Source organism: Phycodurus eques, chromosome 14 (assembly GCF_024500275.1).
Source record: "Phycodurus eques isolate BA_2022a chromosome 14, UOR_Pequ_1.1, whole genome shotgun sequence".
Lineage (NCBI taxonomy): Eukaryota > Metazoa > Chordata > Actinopteri > Syngnathiformes > Syngnathidae > Phycodurus > Phycodurus eques.
The window spans coordinates 16,132,118-16,157,281 of record NC_084538.1 but is presented as its reverse complement, the minus strand read 5'-3'; positions in this window follow the sequence as shown (position 1 = coordinate 16,157,281).

The window sequence follows — 25,164 nt, the reverse complement described above, 5'->3', positions numbered from 1 at the left end:
AGCAAGCATGCATTCAGAATGCATGATAATGTAAAATGTCAGCCTCTGATTTCAGTGTCATTTCATCCAATTTGGTTTTCTGCTCATGATACACATTATTAGCTATTTGTGGCGAGGTACAATTTGCATGTTGCAATCATCTCAAAATGGATGGTTACTTCAACAGATGTCGTGGCCGGTGAGTGTAAATACGACGAACAAAATCCGTGTATTTTAAAAGTTAGAGCTTAAAAACAGCTGAAATACTTTCGTGTATCCGAGAAGACACGGGAAATTGCAAAAGAAACGCTTCGTCCGTTGACAGCATTAGTACCTGACAGAGACAAAAGGTGAGTGTCAGGGTGAGAGAGGAAGACCTTTTCTCCTCTTCCTGCTCTCAGCCGCTCAATAATGGAGAGGATGTATCCATATCCATTACTAAGTTAACAAGGTGTCAGCTACTTCATAAGTGAAATCCAACGTCATCTGCCGGACACATAGGAGAAAACAAACAAACCCACTCAGGGTTTCAGTTATACTCAGGGTGACTTGTGGGTAACCCTAAATCGGACATTAAAAGTAAAATTCTGCATCCAGATGTAACACAGCGCCAGCTTGGTTATACCTGCCAAAACAAATGGGACAGTTTGATTAATGGACAGGTTCTTCAAGTGAGGACACGTTGTTGAAAAATGGGTAACAACATTTTAAAATTATAATAATTTCCGCACTAAAAATAAAAAAGAATCTTCATTTTTGTAATTTTTTTATTATTATAAAGTATATATAATAAAGTATTGTTTGTAATTCTCAATAAATGTCCATCAGAATACAAAGAAACCAAAGTGACATCTTAAATAGTCCACTGTTACACAATAAAACTGTTCCGGCATACAGATCCTCCTTTGTGTTTGACCCCACAGCCGAACGGAAAAAAATATAAAATATTTACTTTTACTGTTTAAATTTAACTGGAAACAAAAGAAAAAGAAATAAGTTTATTTATATAACCCTTAATCACAAAAAGAGTCTCAATGGGCTTCACGGGCCCACATGTGACAAAGATCGGCCCCTCTAAACCCCCAACCAGGCAAGGAAACCCTCAAAAACCCATTTTGGAAAAAAAAACGAAAGAAGTAACAGAAGGAGGGATCCCCCGTCCATGATGACCATGCTGTGCAACGGATGCCGAATGGGCAACATTTGTCACATAGTGTGCTGCTGTACTGTGTTAGTTAAAACAGCGTAAGGGTCAATTTAATCAAATGAAGCGCCGCAGGTGGGCGCCTCCGGGAAAGTGGTTATTCCTCAGGACGTGAACCAGTCGGTCGATGCCGAATCCTCCATAGCAACGCATCTGGGGAAGTGGTCGACCTGAATCCACACAGCAACAGCCTCAGTTGGATCATCACAACCTAGAGTCCCTTCTCCTGGTAGGAGAGGGGGGGCAGGAGTGAGGAGAAGCTTCAGTAAAACGGTCCAAAATCCAGATGACAAGGGGTAAGGCAGGGCAAGAGGCAATCTGCATGCTACTGCATACTGTGGTTTACCTAAATGTGAGAGTGTAAAAATAAGTCTTAAATTGTGATTCAAACATTTCTACAGAGCTAGCCGCTGTAATCTACGCAGCTAGTCCATTCCAGACTACTGGCAAATAGAAGAATGGAGAATGCTCTAGAACCTGCGGACTTCTTCTCTGCTCTGCAAATCACCAAAAGAAATGAATGACTATTAATGTTCATAGATCACAGGATATCATAGCAATCCCAAAACACAAAGCAGATATGCCCCGTAGTTGCAGTTAGAGGTTGCCATCCGATTGGATGCTTAGTAAGCGTTTTGAGGCGATGACACAATATTGCTCTATTATTGCTTTTCTGTAATGTATCTCATTTTGATGCTGAAATTGTTTTGAGCCAATAAATGATGGGATTGAGAAATGCAGCTCACTCACCTCAGGCAAACTTTAATGGAGTACTAAGCTTTTATATCTGCATTCAGCTGACAAATGCTATTAATAAACCAAATAGCCTCTATAAATTCAGTTCTCTGCTCTCTGCGTATTTTGAATTTCATATTGGAGGGTTTTCTAGTCTTAGGTTCCCCCCACCTGTAGAGCAGTAGAGCGGCTTGTCTACTTTCATCATTGAATTGCATGTCAAATGAATCTAATTTGTCTGTGGGGTGTTGATAGGGAGCTTGAAGGGAGCTAAAGGAAGTCGTCCTGTCGCATCATTGCAGGTGTTTGCATTCTTGACCGGCCTCTTGGACAAGAAGTTTCTCATTACACACTGGTGAGAAAGAGGACCTCTAGGCCTTATGCATTCTTCAATGTTCTTAAGAGTGTGTAATTTTGGAGACTAAATTTAGGGGGAAAGGCAAATCAGTTTTTATTCGAAGCAGACCTGACCGAAACACAGATTCACCACACTGCGGTCACACTTTAAGCCAACTCGTTAGTATGCCTTTTTCATGTTCATACTGCAGCAAATCTCTTATTCCTCTGAACATGGCTTTAAAAAAGGAGAAACAGGCGGTTGTTGATTTTTTGCCATCCTTGTGGGAGGCTTGCAATCATGATAATGTGTACAATGAGAGTGTAGCAGCTGATCAGCGATGTTTAAGTGCAGCTCTTGCTTCATTCTCATTCCTGGGGTCAACACATCAGTTCATATTATTTGCTTCCAAGTGACTTGTGCCCTGTCAAAATTGAATCCTTTAGATCAAACTGAGATGACGATTTGAAGTTAGATTTCAACATTAGAGTTAATCCATCAACAATGCCAGAGCACTGAATAAAGCCCGGGTCAATGAGTGTGTTTGCTCTGTCCTGGAGTAAATATTAGTTTGTCCAGATAACGCTACAGGTTGCTGAAGGTTTCCACAATGCTTAGGTTACACTCGTCTGCTTTTTCCACCAGAAGAATGGTTGCCTACTCTTTCTTCTTCTTGAAAGCCTAAACATCAGTAGCCATCTCAAGTGCCTGAAAGTTTTAGTTGATAATCCATCCTGTCACTCAGAGCCACTTTAAGATTAATGACAGGGGAACTCCTATGCAGCAAACATCACAATCCATCAAAATAAATCCCAAAACACCTGATGCCAAATCTAACAATTTAATTCTTTCAATGAATAAAATTTGCCGGTGAAATAATCACCTAGGGCGTACGGTGACCACGTCTGAATCACAGTTCTGAGGTTTGGGTTTCAAATTTCAGCCTCCTCCACATTCCAAAAACATGCATGTTAAGGTTAAGTTTGATTGAACATAGTCAACGGGTGTGAATGTGAGTGCAAATGGTTGCTTGTCTATATGTGCCCTGGAATTGGCTGGGGACCAGTTTAGGGTGTAAAGATCAGATGAGGACAAATGACGTGCAAAAGGGATGAATGCATAATCATCTACGGGACATACAAGGAAAACAACTTTTTTAATTCCCATTGTCAAAAATTTAGAGCAACGCAATTTCGTATTGTAGCCCGCATTCACAAGCGAAGAGGCATACAGTATGTAAGTCACGCTCGCTAAGCTGTTTGGTGGTCAACTTGAGGCAGTCGCAGCTGCCCGACAAAACATGACGCAGAGAAAGAGGCAATAGGAACAGAAGTAAAAAAAAACCAACAAGAACAAAACGAAACATGGCTGCCTTCACTTCATTGTCTGTTTTCTATACTGCTTGTCCTCATCCGGGTCGTCGGTGTCGGTGAGCTGTAGCCTGTCCTTACTTACTTTGGCTGAGAGGCGGCATACTGGCCCGGTCACCTGTCGATTGCATGGCACATGTAGACAAACAACAATTCACACTCACTTTCACACCTGTGAGCAATCGAATCTTCTAGGAAGCTGGCGTACCAGGAGAAAACCCTTGCAAGTGTGGGGAAAGCATGCAATTTCCTCACAGGCCCAAGCCGAGATTCAAACCCTCAACCTCAGAACGGTGAGATGTGCTAACTGTTCGTCCACCGTTCTGCCCTAATAGGCAAGACTTTATTATTGTTTTTATTGCGCAAGGTGACAGCCATTATCATCATCATAGCTGGTGGGAGGAAGGAGTGCATTGTTTATTACACACATCCACATTAGGTACTCGTGCAAAGAATTCACATCAGACCGAGGCAGACGTCCAAGTGTTCAACGCTTTGCTACTGCTGATTCCTACCACCACCACACACACACACACACACACACACACACACACACACACGTAAAGACACGCACAGGCCTAAACACACACACACACCCTTCCTGGTGTCATATAAGGACATTTTAATCAAGGAAGTCATGACAATAATGAACAAAACAGATATGTTACTAAAGAACCTTGCTTACGCAAGCATAAAAGCGACCCACCAAGACAGGATCCAAGAAAATCACATCGAGAGATGTAGATATACACCTGAAAGATTGTCAGCTTTCACATTTAAGGGAATTTGAGGTGACGTTGACACTGATAATAGCTGCCTCACGCTACACTTAGTTCCAAGGTAGTTGAACATGTCTAATTCCTGCAGCGTTGCCTTGATCTCCTGTTGCATGCTGCTGAGGTATTTAGTTTTTGGTTATGGAACTGGTTTCTGTATCGTTGTGTGTATGCTGAAATAGGTGACAACAGTGCTGCATATTCCTCTCACTGCAGCAAAAAGCTAAAAGGATGCCTGTGAATATATCGTTTGAAGTCTCCTTAATTGTTAAAGAGGGCGTAGATTGATGTCGACGTGGCCTGGTCTTAGATGCAACCGAGTGATTTGCCCCCGAAAACCTTTCTCTCACCTCAGCCTTGTGCGATAAGCATCTTTAATGAATAGCTGTGCGCTTCAAGGAGCGCCAGCCGATAGCGATCACTTCAGGACTGGTTGGGTTCAGTTCTCAATAACAATCAGGGAATTCCATCTTAACCATCTGGATGTCCTCCACAATGCCACACACTCAGAGATTGCGCTTGCAATGGACCCACAACATCATAAAACTTGGCACTGCCGTGGTATTCTAGCCTGACTCGACAACTCTAAGCTTGAACACCCGTGCAACAGACTCCCCCGTCTCTATACCCCCTGCCGACCTATGAACGCTCGCTCTTTGTTGGCATGTTCTGATCTCAGGCTAAGATACTGCACGGCTAAGCGGCATATAAAAAGGGAGCACCTAAGGCACAAGTACAGCTCTCTGTGAGTCTGAAAAGCCCAAATTGAGCCATTTGACACAATCTCCTAGGAGGGTCTTTATCATCTGCATGATCCACAACAGAATGTGTATAATTTGTGAAATATCATGTTGATACTGCAAATGAGCTTTAATAGCTGTTGAGGTGTAATTTCGCTTCATGCTGTAGTTATGTGGGCTTTGATATGCAATTGCAGATACTGTTTTTGCAGGGGAAAAAAATACAAATAAAAGTCGAAGCATCAGTCAGTGGGCGACTGCCGCCACACATGACTGATATTTGGAGAGGCTTGGCAACAGGATGGCTCATCCTGTCATTTCAGAGTGATTAGATGTGAGCAACACAAGGTCGTACTTCTTGCTCCCCTGGGGAAGACAAGACTGTAATTAGTCTTGTCTCACTGCTCTGACAAGCTGTCAAACATGAATATTATGTTTTTAGCACCCAGGGCTCTCTTTGCTAATACATACACCCACCTAACCTCCAAAAAAATGAATGTAACGACTTGCGATAAAGTGAGTTATTGCTGTAATCCTGGCAGATGTTGTCATCGCAGCGATCAATCTTGTCAGCGCACAGCCTTTTGATTGAAATGAAAAGATGACTTTGCCAGCATGTTTTTGCTGCCTTGGAAAAGAACACCACGCTTTTATCAATTGGTTTTAAAGCTAGTTTGATTCATTTGGTACAGTTGCCGAGACAGGTCAAAACAATTGTAAATACCACAATGGAAATACAAGCCCCACAACACAACAACATTAAGGTACAACCGAAGTGACCATGGGACTCCCGGGGGTTACCGGGGATGAACGGGCTTCCCTTCATCTTTAATAAGGAATAATGTATTAAAAGGCTATCCAAATGAAATTAACGTTGGGATTGGAAGTATAATTACCAAAAGCTAAAGAAACACATTTCAAAACCTAAAAGAATATCTATTCTTGTAATGAATTTCTAAGACAAAGATTCAACATGTTTTGATTACACTCATACTAAAATATTTTGAGAAGCATGTCAACAATCGATATTTGAAATGAACAAAAAATCACCAAAACTGGAATACAAAGACATTAAATATGGCATACAAATTAAATGAATAAAAATGTGAAATTATGTATAACACCCTGATTATGATTGCTAAACTATTTATACAAAGATTCAGATACATGAAATGTCAACCATTGTTTTAGTTTATACTAATGAAGTCAACAACTTATAAAAACAACAAAATTGGGTCTGAATTGGGTATACATTGGGTATTTATACTTCAAATTATGCAATGTATTGGGGACACTATACATTTTTCTCTGGGCTGCTATCTGTGAAGTATAATTTACATTTAAGTTGCTAGTAAATAAAGTAAATAGAGCGGAACCTCCAAGGTCAAACCCAATTCTTTCTGGTACGTTAGTTGACCTTCCGTGTTGTTTGGATTTCAAAACAATTTTTTCCCATAGGAAGTGAAACTGGAACTACAATTGCATGGTTGTAGACAAAATACGGATGCAATTAATCAGTGTTGTTTATGTATATATTGTTGTCTATGTATTTGTATTTGCCTTTATTTTGCCTTGATTTACTCTGTTGTCTGCTGCCTCTTGACCAGCTTTTCAAATGAGAATCTGTTCTCAATTGTCCTACCTGGATAAATAAAGGTTAAATGAATCATCAGTTCAAGTGACATTTTAACATTGTTTACATTCATAGATGTGTAAAGATAAACTGACTACTTCTATTAGTATGTCCTATGTTCTATTAGTATTATGGATGAAAAATAAAACAGTCCTAATATTTATGAAGATACATGATGGCAGCATAATTCAATGTTGTTTTAAAAAAAAAAGAATAATCACACTGTATTGTATTAAAACATAATAAAATAGAATGTTACACAATAACCAGCTTTTATCAAGTGTAATTACTGTACGTACTGTCGTATCCGTGTGTTGGATGTGTGGCTTTGAGGGACATGGCCAACGTCAGGAGCTGGATTCAGGTTGGCTGGTACGTCTGCGTGTGAGCGTCTGGGTGTGAGTTGTTGCCTGCAGTAGCTCGCTGTGAATGTTTTCATTTTGTATTTGCGTGTTTAACTGTCTTGTTCAATAAATAGCTAAAAGTGCATCGGCGAGTGCAGCTGCCCTTGCCCACATGCACCTCCATCATGAGTGCAATGTAAGGTTACCGCTATAGAAGTGAGTTCAGCAAGCCTCAAAGAGGCTTAATTGCTCCATTTTTTCCCCACTTCACATTGAGTGACAACGGATCTGAAACTTGCTTATACCTCGAATTTTGGTCAGCAACATGAAGCAAAGAATTCGACTAAGCTTTGGCTCGTTCTCCAGAAACAAATGGCAGTTCGGCAATCGGCGAGGGTTGACTGTATTATTTTTCTTCTCTTCTCCCATTCTTCTCTTAGCGCACCTTGTTGAGGCTGCTCTTTGAGGCTTCCTGAACTCAACTCTATCGCGGTAACCTTACATTGCACCTGTCGTCACTCATGATGGAGTTCGATACTCTAAATTCACGTGCAAAATTAGAGACGCATTTTCCACAATGTTTGTGTTACTTCAGGGGGTAAACCAACTGTGGCCTACATATGTTGGTTAGCTAATAATTTATTTTTGTACAAGCACTGCACATAACACATCACACACAAAATTCACGAGCTAGACTGACACTTTTCGATAATCGAGCCTAATTTGAGCCTTTCTGATCAAAGTTAATAAATGCTCGAATGTCAGGTGTTTAAAAGATTGTCCTGACTGATTATCATTTGGTGTGGGGTGTGCGAATGTTTATTTCTCCCCGTGCATCCATCTGCTCAGAAAAACGTCACGGACTCTGTGGCTATATTCATACTGCAGGGCATGATGCCCATTGCGGATTTTTTGCTACATCCAATCTTTTTATGTAGTCGTTCACATTACAAAATCAAATACGACTTCTACTGTGGGCAGAATGAGTCTGTGACATCACACGCATGCGCACAATACATATCGTCACATTGTGCATGTGCACAACCACGAGTAGCCGTGTTTACAGAAGTAAATATCAGAATCAGAATCATCTTTATTTTGCCAAGTACGTCCAAAAAACACACAATATGGCCCCTCGCTTTAGTTTTGTCATGATACCTTTGTGGCAATTTCAAGGAATTTGTGCAACTGGGGGCCTCCATATTATTCTGTTTATCTGTTCAAAGCATCTTCTTTTCACCACTGACTGTTGTATGCTCCTTTGTATGCCATTGCTTTTGCCGTGCGTCTGTTTTGTAGAACATTTGTGACATTTGTAATCTTTTGATGACAAATAGGTTGGATGAGTGTGACTTGCGTAGCCATACTGCACTCGCGTCAGATACATATCTGGTTTATATCCACATAGGAAAGAAGACTGAAAAACTGAGAATTGTACTGATCACATTGACATGACTAAAACAGATCCATGTCACATTGGGAACCCCCCCCAGAAATGACCTACAGTGTGGACATAGCCTGTAACTGTAACATGGAATGGAACGGTAGACAATTAGGAAGTGAACTTAAGTCATCTGTGGGGTCTCTGACGTTTTAAAAATTGGTTAAGATGTTAAAAATCAGTGTGTGTGTGGGTGTGTGTGTGTGTGTGTGTGCGTGTGTGTATTGTGAGCCAATAATAAAATCTGTTTTATCTAATTGAGAAATCAATTACTTTTTTTAGGTACTCAATATGGAAATGTTACTGTTTGGACACAAACACTATTCTAATGAACGATCCCTTTGTTTGTCTCAGGTCATATTCAGTGTCTCATATGCCCATTTAAGAGGGGCTTATCCAAATAAAGAAGAGGCCAAGCCGGAGATGAGTCGCTGCTGAGAGAAAAGCTTTACCAGGTGTGACAGGTGCTGACCTGCCTTCACCAGGTAACTTCTATTCACTGAACAGTGTCATTGATCTGTTTTCTAACAACTCTTTTCCCATTATGGAAGTTAAATACTGGCTTCGAAATAAAGTCAGTAGATTTTAAAAGTTGGCTGAAAAGATGGGGAATCAATGAGCATATCAGTCATTCGGGATGAAACACTGGGACCAGAGATAGACTAAGCAAACACATTCCCATCCGCTAGTGAAAATGGATACGCTGTTGACCTGTCCACTGACACAAAAGCTATGCCCAAAGCTCAGGTGAGTAACCTTCCTCCTGCCTGAATCACTTAGCTAAATATTGCGAGTGTCCCCCTTTTATATCTTGGAATCTGTCTGTTTACCCTCAGAGTCGAAGGGTGAGAAGATTACCACTCCTGCCAGGTGGTGGTGGGGGGGGACTTCCATTTAAAGTAACATCATCATGTAAAGTCAACTGCTGGCATTTGGCAATGTATACATTAATTTGAACTCAAATTTATTTGCCGTTTTACCCTATGAATGTACGTAAATCAGTTCAGTAAATACACGCACGGCGACGACTGGTTAGCACATCTGCCTCACAGTTCTGGGGACCCGGGTTCAAACCTGGCCTCGCCTGCGTGGAGTTTGCATGTTCTCCCCGTGCCTGCGTGGGGTTTCTCCGGGTACTCTGGTTTCCTCACACATCCCCAAAAAAATGCATGGTGGGTTAATTGAAGACTTGTCTATTTAGGCCCTGTGATTGGCTGGCAACCAGTTCAGGGTGTACCCCAGCCTCTGGCCCAGAGTTAGCTGGGATAGGCTCCAGCACGCCCGCGACCCGACTGAGGAGAAGCGGTATGGAAAATGGATGGATGTTAAGCTAAGGAAACAATTCAGAACTAGTTTAGGTTTTATGTGTTGAGTTTTCTACAACGAGTGGAGCACAGATTCCAAAGCAAACATGGTGAAGCAGCATTTAGCTATTATGCTGGACACAAATGGAATAAGTTGCCAACAGAAGTGACGTCAGCCCCAAGTGTGAATGTTCTTAAGTCCAGGTTGAAAACTTTTCTTTTTTCTCTTGAATTTTAGAGCATTTCCACTTTTAAATGATATTTATTCTACTGTTCGCTGTTTTAATCATACTCTTATTTTTTCCCTCTTTGTTTTAAATGTTTATAAGCTGTTTTTTTTCTTTGTTTTTAAATGCTTTCGATCATGTAAAGCACATTGAGTTACCTTGTGTATGAAATCCGCTATATAAATACATTTGCTTTGCTTTGCTTTATAAATTGCAGATTCGTTTGATTTAATTGCTGTTTAAATTTTAGTGAGAATTTCCAGCGCATTCACGATATTTATGAAAGGTTTATATTTATACTGTAAATTATTATCAGAAGTGAAGAGCTGATTAAATGCAATATCATATTATTGCAAAATATTGCTCTACATACAGTACACCTGTATATGTAGAAATATGCCATATTTGTATTGAGTTTACTACAAATGAATACAAATTCTCATACTTTTATATCTGTACCGTGCGACTGAGGTTGAACATTTTTTTTTAATTGAGCTCCATTTGTCAACACATCATCATGAATTCTATTTTCCACTGGTTGGGATTAATGTGGCTAAAATATGTACTGGTGTTTTTATAAAAGTCCTTTGCACACCCCTGAATGATTTTCAGTAGAAGAACTCAAAGTAGCTGAGTTGTATTTTCAGACGTTCAAGTCACCTCTGCAGAGTCAGAAAGCCCATCGGATGTCTATTCTTTTAGATTGTTACGGCAAGTTGTATTTACAAGCAGTGCAAATTAAATTAATAGTTCTGCATGTCAATCAAAATTTTAAAAAGCCATGGGCATGCAAGAGAAAACATGCATTTTATCCTAATTACTATCAGCATTCTTTTGCTGAAGCCCTGCGAAAGTGCCAAAATGTGCTTTTTACAATCTCATCTAATCTGACTGGGCTGTGGTCCAACTGATTGTGTAGGGTTTTTCCTACATGGGGGCACATTGACTATAAGCAATGGAGGGAGGAATGTCAAAGTGGGAGACATCCACTTGGGTGGTAGAAGAGGAATATCGGAATGATATCCACACTCACGTCTGTAAAGAAGGTGAAAGCAAAAACTTAAAAAAAAAAAAAAAATTGTGGGGTGGAGGCAACATGAAAACATGTATCAAATGTTACATACAGTATTTCTTGTGAAATTAATTTCATTGTTCATCAAATGGCCGGCATGTTAGCACATCTGCCTCACAGTTCTGGGGACCGGGGTTCAAACCGTTTCGCATGCACAATGCCTGACAGAAGTGTCCTGTAATTGCTGTGCCTGCACCGCAGTGGCTGAGGACCCCACCCAGTAAATCGAGAGGTGGGAGTCCACCCGAGCAGCCCGGCGGGGGCACTCGTCGCACACTGAAGGACCCACGGCGGTCTGCCAGCCCCACCGAGGCGCCGCAACAACCGGCCACCCGGAGGAGGCCGCAGGGACCCGATGGCACCCCCCAAGCCAACTCCCACGCCCCTCATCGCCCCATGCGCCCTGAACCCCCACCCCAAGGAGACCAAGATGCTACCCCAACCTGCAGGGCCCCCAATGCAGCCAGTCCCCGCCCAGCCTGAGAGTGGGATGGTGTCTCTTGGAAAGGAGGGTGGATAGGGGCGACCGACAAGGAAACGCTAAGCGCGGGGGGCTTAGGGGGCGAGAACCCAGAAAGCAGGCGCGGGTTATGAGAGCTAACAGCCGAAACCGCTCCACCCAAGGGTGCAGCAGCCCGCGACCCTAGTGATGATAAGCGGTAAAGAAAATGGATGGATGGATGGATGGATGTTTGCACTGTTATAAAATGTGTTTAAAGATGTTCAAAAAATTAAATTCCGTAAATGCTATACAAATATGCCTACGGTGCATTTAAATAATTCTTCAATATCACAGATTTTCACTTATCGCGAGGGGGTCTGGAACCTAATCCCAGCAATGAAGGGTGGATTTATTGTACAACAGATTTGATTGCCATTGTTGCAGACACAATTAAGTACAGTATAAAAAACACATCAGGGGGTGTGGTGTGCCATATTCCTGGAATACACAGTAACATCTTTAAACACTTTTTAAAACAGTGCAAACATCCATCCATCCTTCCATTTACTGTACCGCTGATCCTCACTAGGGTGGGAGGCGGGGTACACCCTGAACGGGTTGCCAGCCAATCGCAGGGCACATACAAACAAACCATTCGCACTCACATTCACACCTACGGGCAATTCAGACTCTTCAATAAACCTACCACGCATGTTTTTAATTGTTATGTATACTGGTTATTTGTCATTCAAAAAGACTGTTGATGCAAGTTTTACAGCGCTATTGGGTAATGTAGATATTTTCCCCCAATAAAATGATTATCACATAATCAATGTATTATGATAGCGTCATTATTGTTAATGTGCATCATGCTTTGTCTGTGTCTCAGCGTTAGAAGACAATGCTAATGATGTCAAAACAACATCAACGTGATATTTTGTAGAATTATCTTCCACTTCATTAGAATTCACAATAAGGTTTTGTGCTTTTCTGCTACAGATGTAACACACTGACAAGATGATCTTCACATCTGTTGGGAACACAGAGTGGTCAGTGTTGTGCTGTAATATTTTCCTTAACTCTGTAGTGAGCTTCTTTTTTCCCCCCAAGGACATTTAGCTTAATCCATTTCAGCTGCCTTCATTCATCGGGTAAAAAGATGCCCAGCTCCGAGTCTTGTCGGTGAAACTGCAAAGCTGTTTTTCATAAGACTTAAATATCTGCTAAGAGTCTGGGCGTGTTCCCCTTTTACAAAATGATGAGGAACATTTCCTGGTTGGTGGTGCTCTGTGAGAAGTGGCCGCTTTTATTATCTTCTGAGACTGCAGTTGTGCAGCAGCACAGTCCCCAGGAGAATAACACACCATCATCACTCCCAGCATAGAAAAAGTTCAAGAGCATTCAAAAAAAGTAGTAATAACCACAAACAGCAATTCAATCTGTCCCACTTTAATAAATCATTCATTATGTTATTTCTAACAACTCAAAGTGAAGCTTGAGATTTTGGACCACATCTTTCTGGAACCTACTATGAAATTATGTCAAATATTTTTTGATAAATAAAACATAATGTTCAGCCACCAAGTGAAAGTGAATAGTGAAAAGACTTGAGAGTGGAGGTATGTGCTGAAAGCAGGATGTCACATATATTCTCAGTGTTAATGTGAAAAACGTTTGAGACAAATACATAGTGATGTTTTGCAAGGAGACGTTCCAGTCTTTACACGTGGCCTGTTTTCCTCAGATTTTTCATTCTGATTGTGTTAACGATACACGTTTTTGAGCCCCAACTTCCTTTTCAAAATAAGCCATTTATATGTCTTCCTCATCATTTGGGCTTTGACTATTTGGACAGCTTTATTCCTTTGTGCCTCCCGCGCTCAACGAGCTGCAGAGTGCTAGGTACAACACTGCTGGGTATTCTCCTCCTGGAACACTCGCTATGAATCAGGGCTAAGTTTCAGGCAAGGCCTGAACGTGTGCACGTGTGTGCGTGTGTTTGTCTGTGTGCTGGACTGCATAGTGCATATCTGGAGACCACACAGGTTCCATAAGCATGTCTAAATCTCTCTGCTGCCCTCTATCTTTGTCTGAACATGTCCCCGAGGGATGAGGGTCACAAGTTCAATAACAGCAGGGAACCTGCACTGCGATGAACACATCGTTGTGCTGCTAATTATCCTTCCAAAAACTCCACAGAAAGTTACATTGTTACTCATGGAGCTGGATTAAAATATTTTTCACCTCTTGCTGTGAAATGTGACAATGTGGTGTGATCTGTTCTTGAGAGATAAAGTGCATATCTTCTCAAATGTAAGTAATGCAAGTCAAAGTCTATTGCAGTATTGATAAATGGGAATAAAGCACACCCCAAACCAAATTATTACTTTATGGGTAACGGTGTATTTATCGATTTTGATCATTTTTGAAAAGTATATTATAAAATAGCATTTTGGATTTAAGCAGTGGAGCCTGTCCTTCCGAGAATTTAGTCATACTTTGTATGGGGGGAAAAAATACACAGATTTAAAAAGAATAGCAATTTGGAAAACAAGAAGTAATTATGCTATTAGTCAGTTCTGCTTTCTGTGCAGACTTCTCAGACTCAAATCTGGCCCATACCTGCTCGTGCTACCATTTCATGGACCTCATTAATCAAGCGTGCGTACGCACAGAACATTCCCACACAAAGTTTGAGATTCAGAGGAAGACTGGTTTTCACATCCGCCTCACAGTTCTGAGGACTGGGGTTCGAATCCCGGCCCCACCTGTGTGGAGTTTGCATGTTCTACCCGTGCCTGCGTGGGTTTTCTCCGGGTAGTCCGGTGTCCTCCCACATCCCAAAAACATGTAGGGTAGGTTAATTGAAGATTCCAAATTGCCCGAAGGTGTGAATGTGAGTGCGAATGGTTGTTTGTTTATATGTGTCCTGCGACCAGTTCGGGGTGTACCCCGCCTCTCGTCCGAAGATAGCTGGGATAGGCTCCAGCACGCCCGCGACCCAAGTGACGATAAGCGGAACGGAAGGTGAGTGAATGAATGAAACACCTCAGGTCAGGTTTTTATTTTACCTGCAGTGTGACTGGTTGATGGCAATGTTTCTGTAGGGAGAGCGTCTGTGTCTCCCTCGTGAATAATCCAACGTAGTGAGGTGTCCCCAATGACGCGTGCAGTACAGGTACTCATAAGTGGAAGCTGGGCTGGTGCTTTTCCTCCTCCATTTAATTAAAGATCATTTCTGTCTGTGGGCTATAGCACATATTTTGGCCCTGAGTTTGATGTCAACCCATGTCCTTTTCATTTCAGAATTAACAGCAGCATTAAATTCTCCCGTGTTATATTTGTTTATGTTGTTGGTAAGATTATTATTTATTTATATATTATTTGATTATTATTATATTTATATATTATTTGTTCCAAAAAATATTTTGGGGATCAGTTTTTTTTCTCCAACAAGTACCTCTTTTTTATATAGGGAAGTGGTTCATTTGAACACTATTAAAGGGATTCCCGCTACCAATTCTGGCCAATTGGAGACGTTTCTCAATGCAAAATAGGCTAAAAGTGAGCGAGTGTGGCAGTTTAGAACAGATGAGATTCATCAACACACTTTAGTAGTCCGAACATTTGATAAATATGGATTTTTGGGGGATTTACACATTCTAAATTTCAGTCCTATGAAGGACTTTAAAACCTTTTCTATGCAGGGTTGATAAATGAGGCCCCTGGACACTGGTCGACATTCCAATTTGTTTAAATTTGGAAATTTGTCCCATAAAAACAATTCTGTTCCACGGTCAAACTGCCATCATCATGACATCTTCATGAATTGTACTGGCAATGTTTTAACTTAACACATTCTTATATTGAAACGTGTATTGTCTTCTCTTCTCTTCTCTCTCTCTTCTTTCCCTTGTTGAGGTGGTCGTTCTTTATGAAAAGCTCCAAAGGCAAAAAATGTGTTTAAAAAAAATATATCCTGTGATGCTCAGTTGAACAGCAGTAGTGAGGTGCACTGAGTTCTTTCGTTTTGCAATGCACTGTTTATCTACAGCATCTACAGTACCTGTCTGTCTGTCTCTCAGTCTGTCTATCTGTCACAAATATCGACAAATGATATCATTGGCGTTTGGTGTTTCTGCACTGAGAGTGATGGAGGAAGGCACAAGTGATGTCATGAAAAGTGTTGAAGCTGGGCCTTTATAAATGACTTTGTCATCCCACCATGGTTGGCCATAAATGACTTCACCAGCCATGCTGCTGTAATAAAATCAAGCAATAAGAATGTGTAGGAGAGAAAACAGAGCCTGCAGAGAGCTACCGAGAAACGCCGAGGAAAAAAAACAGAATTGCGATGAATCTCAATGGAAGGCTGTCACTCGACTTGAGTAGAAAGTGCATGGCTGCAGTGTGTGCTAACATTAACACACACACACACACACACACACACACACACGCACGCTTTGGCCATCCGCAGTCTGTTGTGAAAAGAGACTTCCATATGTACTTGTACATTCTGCGGCCCTTTAACCTACACCAGATGTCATCAATAAATACCCATGACCCATGGAGCCATTTCCAGCATGTGAGCAGACTTGTGTATGTGTGTGTAGCATGGCTTGTCTAGCTGGTCGACACCTGATTAAACTGCAAGCCTTACAATACAGACACGCAACTCACAAGATGCACAATGAACAGGGATACTCTCCGAAGTGAAATAACAGCTGAGCTTACGTACAGCGTCGAGCCCCGCGGGATCAGCGTGTGAGCCGCTACAAGCTGCCTCCTGTTAAAAGGTCTGCTAGTAAGTTATGACCCAGCGCCTCGCCATTCTAATCTTTCCACAAACATCTGTAATGGGAGACTTATATGCCCCCTCCTCATTTATTTTAACACGTCCTCAGTTTTCCACTGGCTTTCAAAGCAGGACCAGTCTCATGAAATGTGGCATTTGCACGTTAGCATGTGCTGGAGTCACTTGGCGCTGCTCTGCCCACTGTCAGTGATGCATTACTATCCTGCATCATCTTTTCTTGCCTGTGGCTTTGTGGCCAAATGTCGCAGTCACTTGGGCCAATTTGAAACGTCTTTAAAGACTCGATGGCTTTCTACTACAATGTACCTGTCAAGCTTATAAATAGTTTTTTTTTTCTCTTTCTAATCCGGCATTTTGGAAGTAATTGTAACCAACAACATGACTGATGAGGCCCCTTGAAGTCCTTGTCAATGTTTGCCTGATCCTTCACTCATCTGTATCTGATAACCATCACAGATGAGTGGTGCATTTCAAAGGACACAAACTTCCACAGGAAGGGAATTCCACATCTCTGAGCCTGTACAAAAAAGTAACACATGGTAATTAGGGGAAAACATGGTCCCACTTTACAATAAGCAAGCCTTATGAAGGATATAAGAGTCGATAATACACTTGTCATTAATTTGTTTAGAACACTGTATTAAGACTTACAAAGCAGACTCTCTGGATAAGATCAGGGAGAGTGACCTCCTGCTGGCCTAACAGAGTGCCCGCATCTAGTAGTGCTACACTTAACGTTCACTGTTTCGGTTATTCATGATATTTACACTTTTACAGTGAGGCTCCTTTTTTTTGATGGTTATAACTAGTAGCAGCTCACGGGACGAAAGAATAGAAAAGACAACTGCAGTTGTTAAATCAAACGCCCCAAAGGAGTTTGCTAATAAATATGCCACATGTTCGAATGCGCGTTTCGTTGACTTTACTTGCACTTTTCAAATTTGCATTTACGGTACATATACAAAGGACTACCAAGGAAGGTGAGCCAAAAAGCTTGATGATAACAGTAGAGACGGCAGTACATGTAGCGGTGTTAGCGAGTGTTTCAGTGAAATGATAGTTGGAGGATCCCATTAGCATACTGTATGTGCACAACGAAGCGGATGCGATACTTCTGTTAGGCCGTGTTTAGTATTTTTTTTAGTTGGCTGAATCCACTTTTTTTTAATTGCCATTGGTTAGTTGGGACTCTCAGCCAGTATAGAGCAGGTTTTTGTGACCAAAATACTTTAATTTGGATCTTCTATCACTGGTTGATCTTTTTGTGCTTTGTGACAAGAAGGAGCAGGCATCCGGATTCATCCATACGTACATGTCTAATTTTGTGGCTTAAAAATAGTCCAACATAGATTTGCAAATCATGTGGGATTTCACAATCACTATCTGCCTCCTGATCATAATTGAAAACAAGTCAGATTATCAGATGAATACCAAAACAGAGGATACTCCAGCCCATTGTATTCCTCTGCAGCTCTGCCGGTGGGCCATTTTGATTAAAAACTATGATCTGATATATTTTAATTATCATGTGAAAACTTCCACAGGGCGCTTCTCATTTCTTATGTTTATTATCTTTGATTGGAAGAATTTTTTTTTTCAAAGTACATTGAATTGTTTTCTTATTTATGTATTATTTGAAATTAACATTTGCACTCCCAAGAGTTACTGATGGCGCATGGGTTCAAAAACCTGACTTGTGCAGGTAGCCTGGGCTCAGTTTCATTCACTGACAGGGGGAACGTGAGGTTTAATGATTGTCTATCTGTATTTCTTCCCTGTGATTGACTGACGACCAGTCAAGGGTAGAGTCTGCTTTTCGCCAGAAATCGGCTTGGACAGAATGAGGACAAGTGGTGCAGAAAATGGAAGGATGGATAAATGGATGGACTACTACAGACATTCAGCTGTATGAGAAAGGGAAAAGGACAGTTGTGGAAGTTATCATTTCTATTAAGTGTAAACAATTCACTTTAGTGACCAGTACACTGAAGCATTTGAAAGATTCCCTTGATCAATGAGTGGACGATGTTGGAAAAATGAAGGCACTGATTCATCGTGGAGCATCCACTAAATGCCCTAACAGCGTGTCATGACTTGACATGAAGAGGACTGATTGTCCAACTCACTTTGTGGAAGTGAAACAGTAAAACAAGCATTTTTTTCGTTTTTTTGTCAATGTCAATGTTGACGCTGATGCTTTGGATAGTTAGCATGTTGTGTTAACGGCTAACCCCACGGCTATCGCCACTGCTGCTATTTGTGTTGGCTGAGCCGAATAACGGATTGAATAAACAAACAAATAACAATTTGTTGCCGCTTATTACTGTTACCTCATGAATTGGGCTTATAGAATAGATTATTTTCATACTGTGGCCTCATGCCTATGACTGAATCACAGCTATTATGATGTACATTACAACATCACTCCCATCATGTCGTGTGATATTGCCGAAATATATGTAATCTTATTCTAAAAAAAAAAAAATCTATTTATACATAAATTAATGTTGATAAGTGCACCACCAAGCATAAGAGTAACTATGCTTTCCCAACCTTTATTGAGCAACCAAACATAAATGTTACAACAAGTATGAATAGTAAAATAATGATGATCTTGTATCAAATAACTCGCAAATTGACTTGTGAAATCTGGAAAAGAACAAAAAAAAAAAGGAAAGGAAATCCTAAAACAAGGGTGAACAACGCATTATTATTATTATCATAATAATTATATTTTGAAATCATCCCACTGGCCACGGCACAGCTACGGAGGGGGCATACGGACATGACGAATCGGGTGGGGGAGCATTCTCAAAGTACCCACTTCATGCCGCAGATCTGTGATCTCCTCTGCAGCTAACTTTACATCATCTGCCCATGGAGGTCTGCTTGAAGTTCTGTATAAACGTACTTTGCGCGCTTCGACCTGGGGGACTCCAATAAATCTGTTTCTCCTTCCGCCATGTCAAAGACTGTCACGTTTGCTACTCACGCACCACATTTAAAGGGAATGAGAGGAGCCGCTTCGATTGGGCAAGACTGAAGTGCTTTGTGATGACAGCCACACCAGAGAGAACTTTAAAATGCGCTGGGCTATACGCCAGTTCACAAAATTACCAATACGGGGTGTAACCCGCCTCCTCCGTAGTTAGGCCAAGCGCAGGGCTGGATTTACGCCAGTCATGAAAATAGAGCCCAAGTATTATAGTAACACTGTATTACCAATAAGTCATGCTACCAACATACTGCTGTGGCTAACATTGGCTTGTTTATAGTGCACATTACATTAGTGCATGACTCATGCACGGAAGTGAGGGGGGTGGCTTTGGTCAGAGACTCGAGGGAAGCAAGGGATTTGTGAAGTAAGTCTACATTCCAATCTTGTAATCAGTTTTAAAATTACAAACTCGTCTTTTAAGCTTGCAAATGGATGGAAATGTGGGAAATTCTTGGAATATTCCGTTGTAAATATATATATATATATAACACACCAAAAAAAAGGCAATACAGATCATGAGTTGGTTGGTGTCAAAGCTTAAATAGCGCAGACACCAAGTATGGATGTAACTGGATGGATAGAACTGTGACAAATACCAATAACTAACAAGCTAAAGAACCATTGTGTAATCATAATATTTTTAGTCATTTAAGTGGTGGAAAGCAGAGTCCCTGTCTTAAAAAACATGTAATAGTGGGGTTCACTAGTCATTTAGCAAGGAAAAATGGGTTCCACCCCAAAATCATAGTTTGATGTGTTTGCAAAAGCACATACAAACAATTAAAGAATACTGTATTTACAGTACAGTTAGCCTAAGTGAAAGAAAATGTGGCCCTGGTTGGGTTGAAAGCAGCCCACTGAAGTGAAAAGGCATTCCTTATGAGATATGGAGAATTCCTAATGAGAGTTGAAAATCAAGCTATTGTGTAATTTTAGACTGTACCTCCACAGTAAAGATTCTCCAAGTCACTTTACCCCCAACAGTCTCAGCACCTGATCAAAAGTTTGCTGAAGGCCATAAAAATTCCTTACCTTCAGTTAAATTTATGGGAGGACTCATTAGTTGAAATAAAACCGATTAATGCACCTACAATTAAAGGTGACCTGTGGGTTTAATAATGAAGCCAAGTCTACTTAAGCATGTCTCTCCCACTCTGCCCTGCAATTCAAGAGCTCTCATAAACATGCTGGCAAAGGAAACGTAGGAAAAAAATTAAAGCTTCTCTTAGCAACCTTAACATACAACGAAATGGACAGGATGTTTTTCACAATTATCCATGTTTTCATAAATTTGTGTTTTTTTTTATATGAATAAGCACACTTTTATTGGGGGGGGGGGGATCTAAGATGTCAAATATAACAAAAAACATACTCCCAGTGAATGTTACTCTTAGATTTGTGTGCATATCTTCACTGTGAGTCCACGTCAGGCTGTTCCACTGGAATGGGGTATTAGTTTAGAGAAAAGGAAGCCACGACCTCATTATGTTGCTAATTTTAGGCACCAGGAAAAGATGTTTGGACTTTTTTTGGCCCAGAATCCAATTGCTAGAGTGTTGCCCACTGTGCTGGGCATTCCCATGGGTGAAGCAAGGGTAAATTTTGCTCGTTGAACTGGCTCAAAGAACCATCTTACAACATATACAGAGAAACTTCAAAAGTGTCTTATCAGAGCTGGGCATCAAATGTGAATGATTCCATATGAAATAACAGCATTGTGTTTACTGTAATTAGGGGAATATTTTTTCCATTAAGGAAGTAAAAACAAATTAACATTGCTTTGGTTGAGAAGCTGACAAAGAGTAGGCTCAACAACGACTAACGCAGATTTCTTTTTTTTTTTTTTTTAACCACGAACCTGTTCTCTGAGTTTCTCTGACATCAAAATCAACGTTCGATTTAAGGGAAGTTTTTTTTCAGTTGTATTATGATGTAGACTTTGCAACATCCATTTAATCGAGAGGCATGTTTTCAGCTATTACCTAATAGGTAATGATGTTAATACTGTAAGTGTCCTTCATGTGACGTGATCAAATATATTATCTGGAGAGGCATTATTTCAAGTTACTTTCATTGAAAGTGATGTATTAACAAACAAAAACAAAAGTGAAAACATAAAAAATAAAATTGGACGTCAATAAATGAAAACAATGGGAAGAAAGACGACAAAATCTTCTACTAGGCCAAGGTAAGTCATAAGGTAATGATTGATTGAGGATTTGTAATAACACCATTAGTTTTCTGTGTCATCAAAGCCCTCTAGAGATTCCATTTCAGATTTTTTGTCAATATACCATGTTCTTTGCTCAAGTCATCTACTGTATTTATAGAGTGTTAGGGGTGGGTCATAACTTGAATAGCCCATTGAGTGGCAGGAGTCTTTTAAAGCCTGGCGTCGGCTCTGTGTTTGACCATAAACCTGGCAGGAGCTATGGGGAGGGACAGACGGGGCAAACCCAACAAACCCATGATGCTTGATTAATTGCAGATGAAACAAGTGACGCTCGGACATTGGCTTCAGAGGCCGCCTTCTCAAGCAACACAGCTGAGCAGAGAGATGTGGCGCCGGGCCCGCTATAAAAGTCTGCGATGGTTATTAGGAGTGTGTCACTGAAACAGTACTACAGTATCTTCGGCGGACTGTGGTTCAACTCCCCCTAGGGAAAAAGGGATGTGTAGTCAATAAATCAGTATTTCTGACGCCGTCCACATTGAAGGATACAAAGAGTTAACATGCTGTACATGTATGCAGTATTAGGATTCTAAATATTATCTCTAAATAAAATCAGCAGACTCACCACACCACAGTGATTAAGGACCAGTGTATAAATATACAATTTGACTTATTCTGGTGCCTCCCTGAGATGGTGAAAAGAAAAGTGTTTGTTGTTCTGTTGAAACATTCATTTAGGAGGCGGCACATGAGAGTACTGTCCCTTCCCAGTCACGTCAGACCACCCACCCGTTCAGTGTTGAAACACAGTCAAGCAGCAGTCGTTAAAGCATTTCCCCAGGTCACTCCTAATCACACTTGTTAAAGCTGTGAACTACTGGAAAGGGACCCTGCTGCTAGCCATGCAGCAGGCTAAGCCCACTCTGATCCACATTCTTAATATTTCTCCTTGCTCTCTTCAAAGGTCATTGAGTCATTGCTTCCTGATGTTGTCTTGTTTTGTTCATGGCTGATTAAATGTTACATCTGTGGTTTGGACATAATGTGTGTTTCGTGCTTGGGCTGTCCAATATGATACACAGAGAGTTCATATTGATCCAAAGCGTCTTATAAAAAGTGACAGAAGTATTATTCGAGGTACAGTAAGAAGCAGGTCTTCAGCAGCAATGCTGTTTACAAAAAGAAGCACAGGGGGAACAGTAGCAGAAGTCAATTGAACATGACCAGAGAAGGTGTGGGTGGAGGGCTCCCTCAAGCATTTCAGTGAGAGAAGGATCGAGGCCAAGACTGTCTTCTGAACATCAAAAGTTCAATTGTAAGACTATACTATTTTGAAAGTCATTATACGAGGAACTACATTACTTTTGTCAAACGTGTTTTTACTTTTTTTAACTTCTGCGGATGATGACGTGATGTAAAAAAAAAAAAAAACGGCATAGATAAAGAGAGGTAACGTTGACCACAGTTGAGAACTTCAAGCACTGATTGATTGAGCTCTTTGGTGCATATAAGGCAGAGAAACCAGGGGCAGCAGTGACACGAAGGAACGCGAACCAGGGAGGATTACTAATGATGCCTCAACAGATTCCGTGAAGCAAGATATTCCCCATCCTTGGTCATATTTAAGAGAATTGTTTGATGTTGTTGGCTACAAGTATGATTACGCTGTGTCTTGAGCCAGCCTAAAACCGGACATTCAAAAACTTCCCATCTAATCTGACAAAACACAATCAGATAAGGTGATTTCCAGTGATTTTTTTCCTTCCTCTCAATACAAGCACTATGCAAGTTAATAAAAGAGAGACGATTTTGTATGCAGAGGTTGTTTTTTCGATTGTGCCAAATTATCAAAATAGGTATTGTGTATACTTGATAGTAATAACATTACCCTTTACGTTTTATTCTTTACTTTTTGAATTAGGTATTTTGTTTTCGAAAACAAAATGTAAAACTATATATATATATATATATATATAAATATTTTTTTTTTTTTTTTCGAGCAATTTCACAGATTTTTCAAGCCCCACTGAATATTATGTAATATGGTGATGTAAACACCAAAACCACCAAATGAAAGATCAGACACTCTTATTTCAACAGAAAAAAAGGTTCGTCTCTAGCTGATACAGTTCTTTAGTAATCAGCAGTCAAATATAGGCTACTTTCAGCCAAATCTGTTTCTGGAAGAAAAAAATCCACAGAAAACAGCCTTTTTGTGAAAACAGACACATCATGCAGAACAATGACTGACACCAATATTTATTCTCTTTTGTTTTGTTGTTGTAATCTCAAAATTTACATTAGACAAAAATGCATGAAAAAATGGGCCTCCCACACTTGCACTTTTTTCCTCCAAATTCTCCTCCTCTACTGTTTGCTCAATAGTCCAGGTTTTTATTACCTTGCACATAAAATCTAGCAAACTTTTATCCACATCTAGATTTTATTATTCTGTTGGCAGTGAATTGGATCTTGTGTGGTTGTCATTCTCCTTAAAACCAGTCACTACTTCTGCTCAAGGCACAACCCGTGCAGTTTAGAAATCTAACTATTACTATAAAAATACATTGTTGAAATTGCTGTCGTGTGACGTAGAGAAAAAAAAGCTTTCAATTACCTTTTTTTGTCTGCACTGCGTACTGGAATGGGAGTCGAATGTCTGCTGGATGCATAACCTGTAAGTTTTAAAAAATACATACGATTACTAGAGAATACTTTTGCAAGGGTAAAAAAAAAAACATTACTTTTCTTCGTCGCAATCCTAAAAGACGTTCGACTCGCGGGTGTTGCATTACTGCAAGATAGACGAGCTGTAAATGGAAAATTCAAATCAGTACTGCCAAAATATTTTACATTGTAATGTGAACTAGTGGGACTAAATTTTTATGGAACAACGATTGAAGAAGCGTGTTTGCTCCCTAAATGTAGCTAACGCGAGCTGCAAACGAGTTACCTTCGTCTCCGTCGGCGTAAGCTCGGGATGAAGCTCGACTGGCTATCCAGACGGAGTTCACTCATCATGATTCCGGATCCCATTTACTCAAATCCTGGTCGGCAGACGATCAGTTGGCAAGCGGCCTAGAGCATCTCGCCATATGTATGGGTCGCCATTTTGCGCGATCGCTTTGTTGCAAAGCAGTCGGCTCAGTGTGTCATCCTTTATTCCCCCGCGTGATCTAAGGCGTCATTCCTGTCGGTTGCAGAAATATTTTTCTTACCTTTCTTACCTTACCAATAAATTTCTAGTACCGAAAGCATTTTTTTTAAAAGACATTTTTCATTTTGTCTTCTCTCTTTTCCGCCATTATGTTTGTCTCTTCTCATTGTCTGTTGCACCCCGCCGGCCCGCCCCATCCTTCTTCGTCCTCTTCTTCCTCCTCTTCAATCTGAGGAAGGCACGTTCACCTCAAGGCATTGTTGCCCTCTAAAGGGTGCCATTCCTCATTGCAGTTATCCAGAGGCTTGACGAACACACATAAACTGCACAAGACCCTCCCGCACCCATCCCTGTTAAACAAGATAGTAGCCTTGTAACATACCGTAGAGACAAATGAATACAAACACAGATTTTCT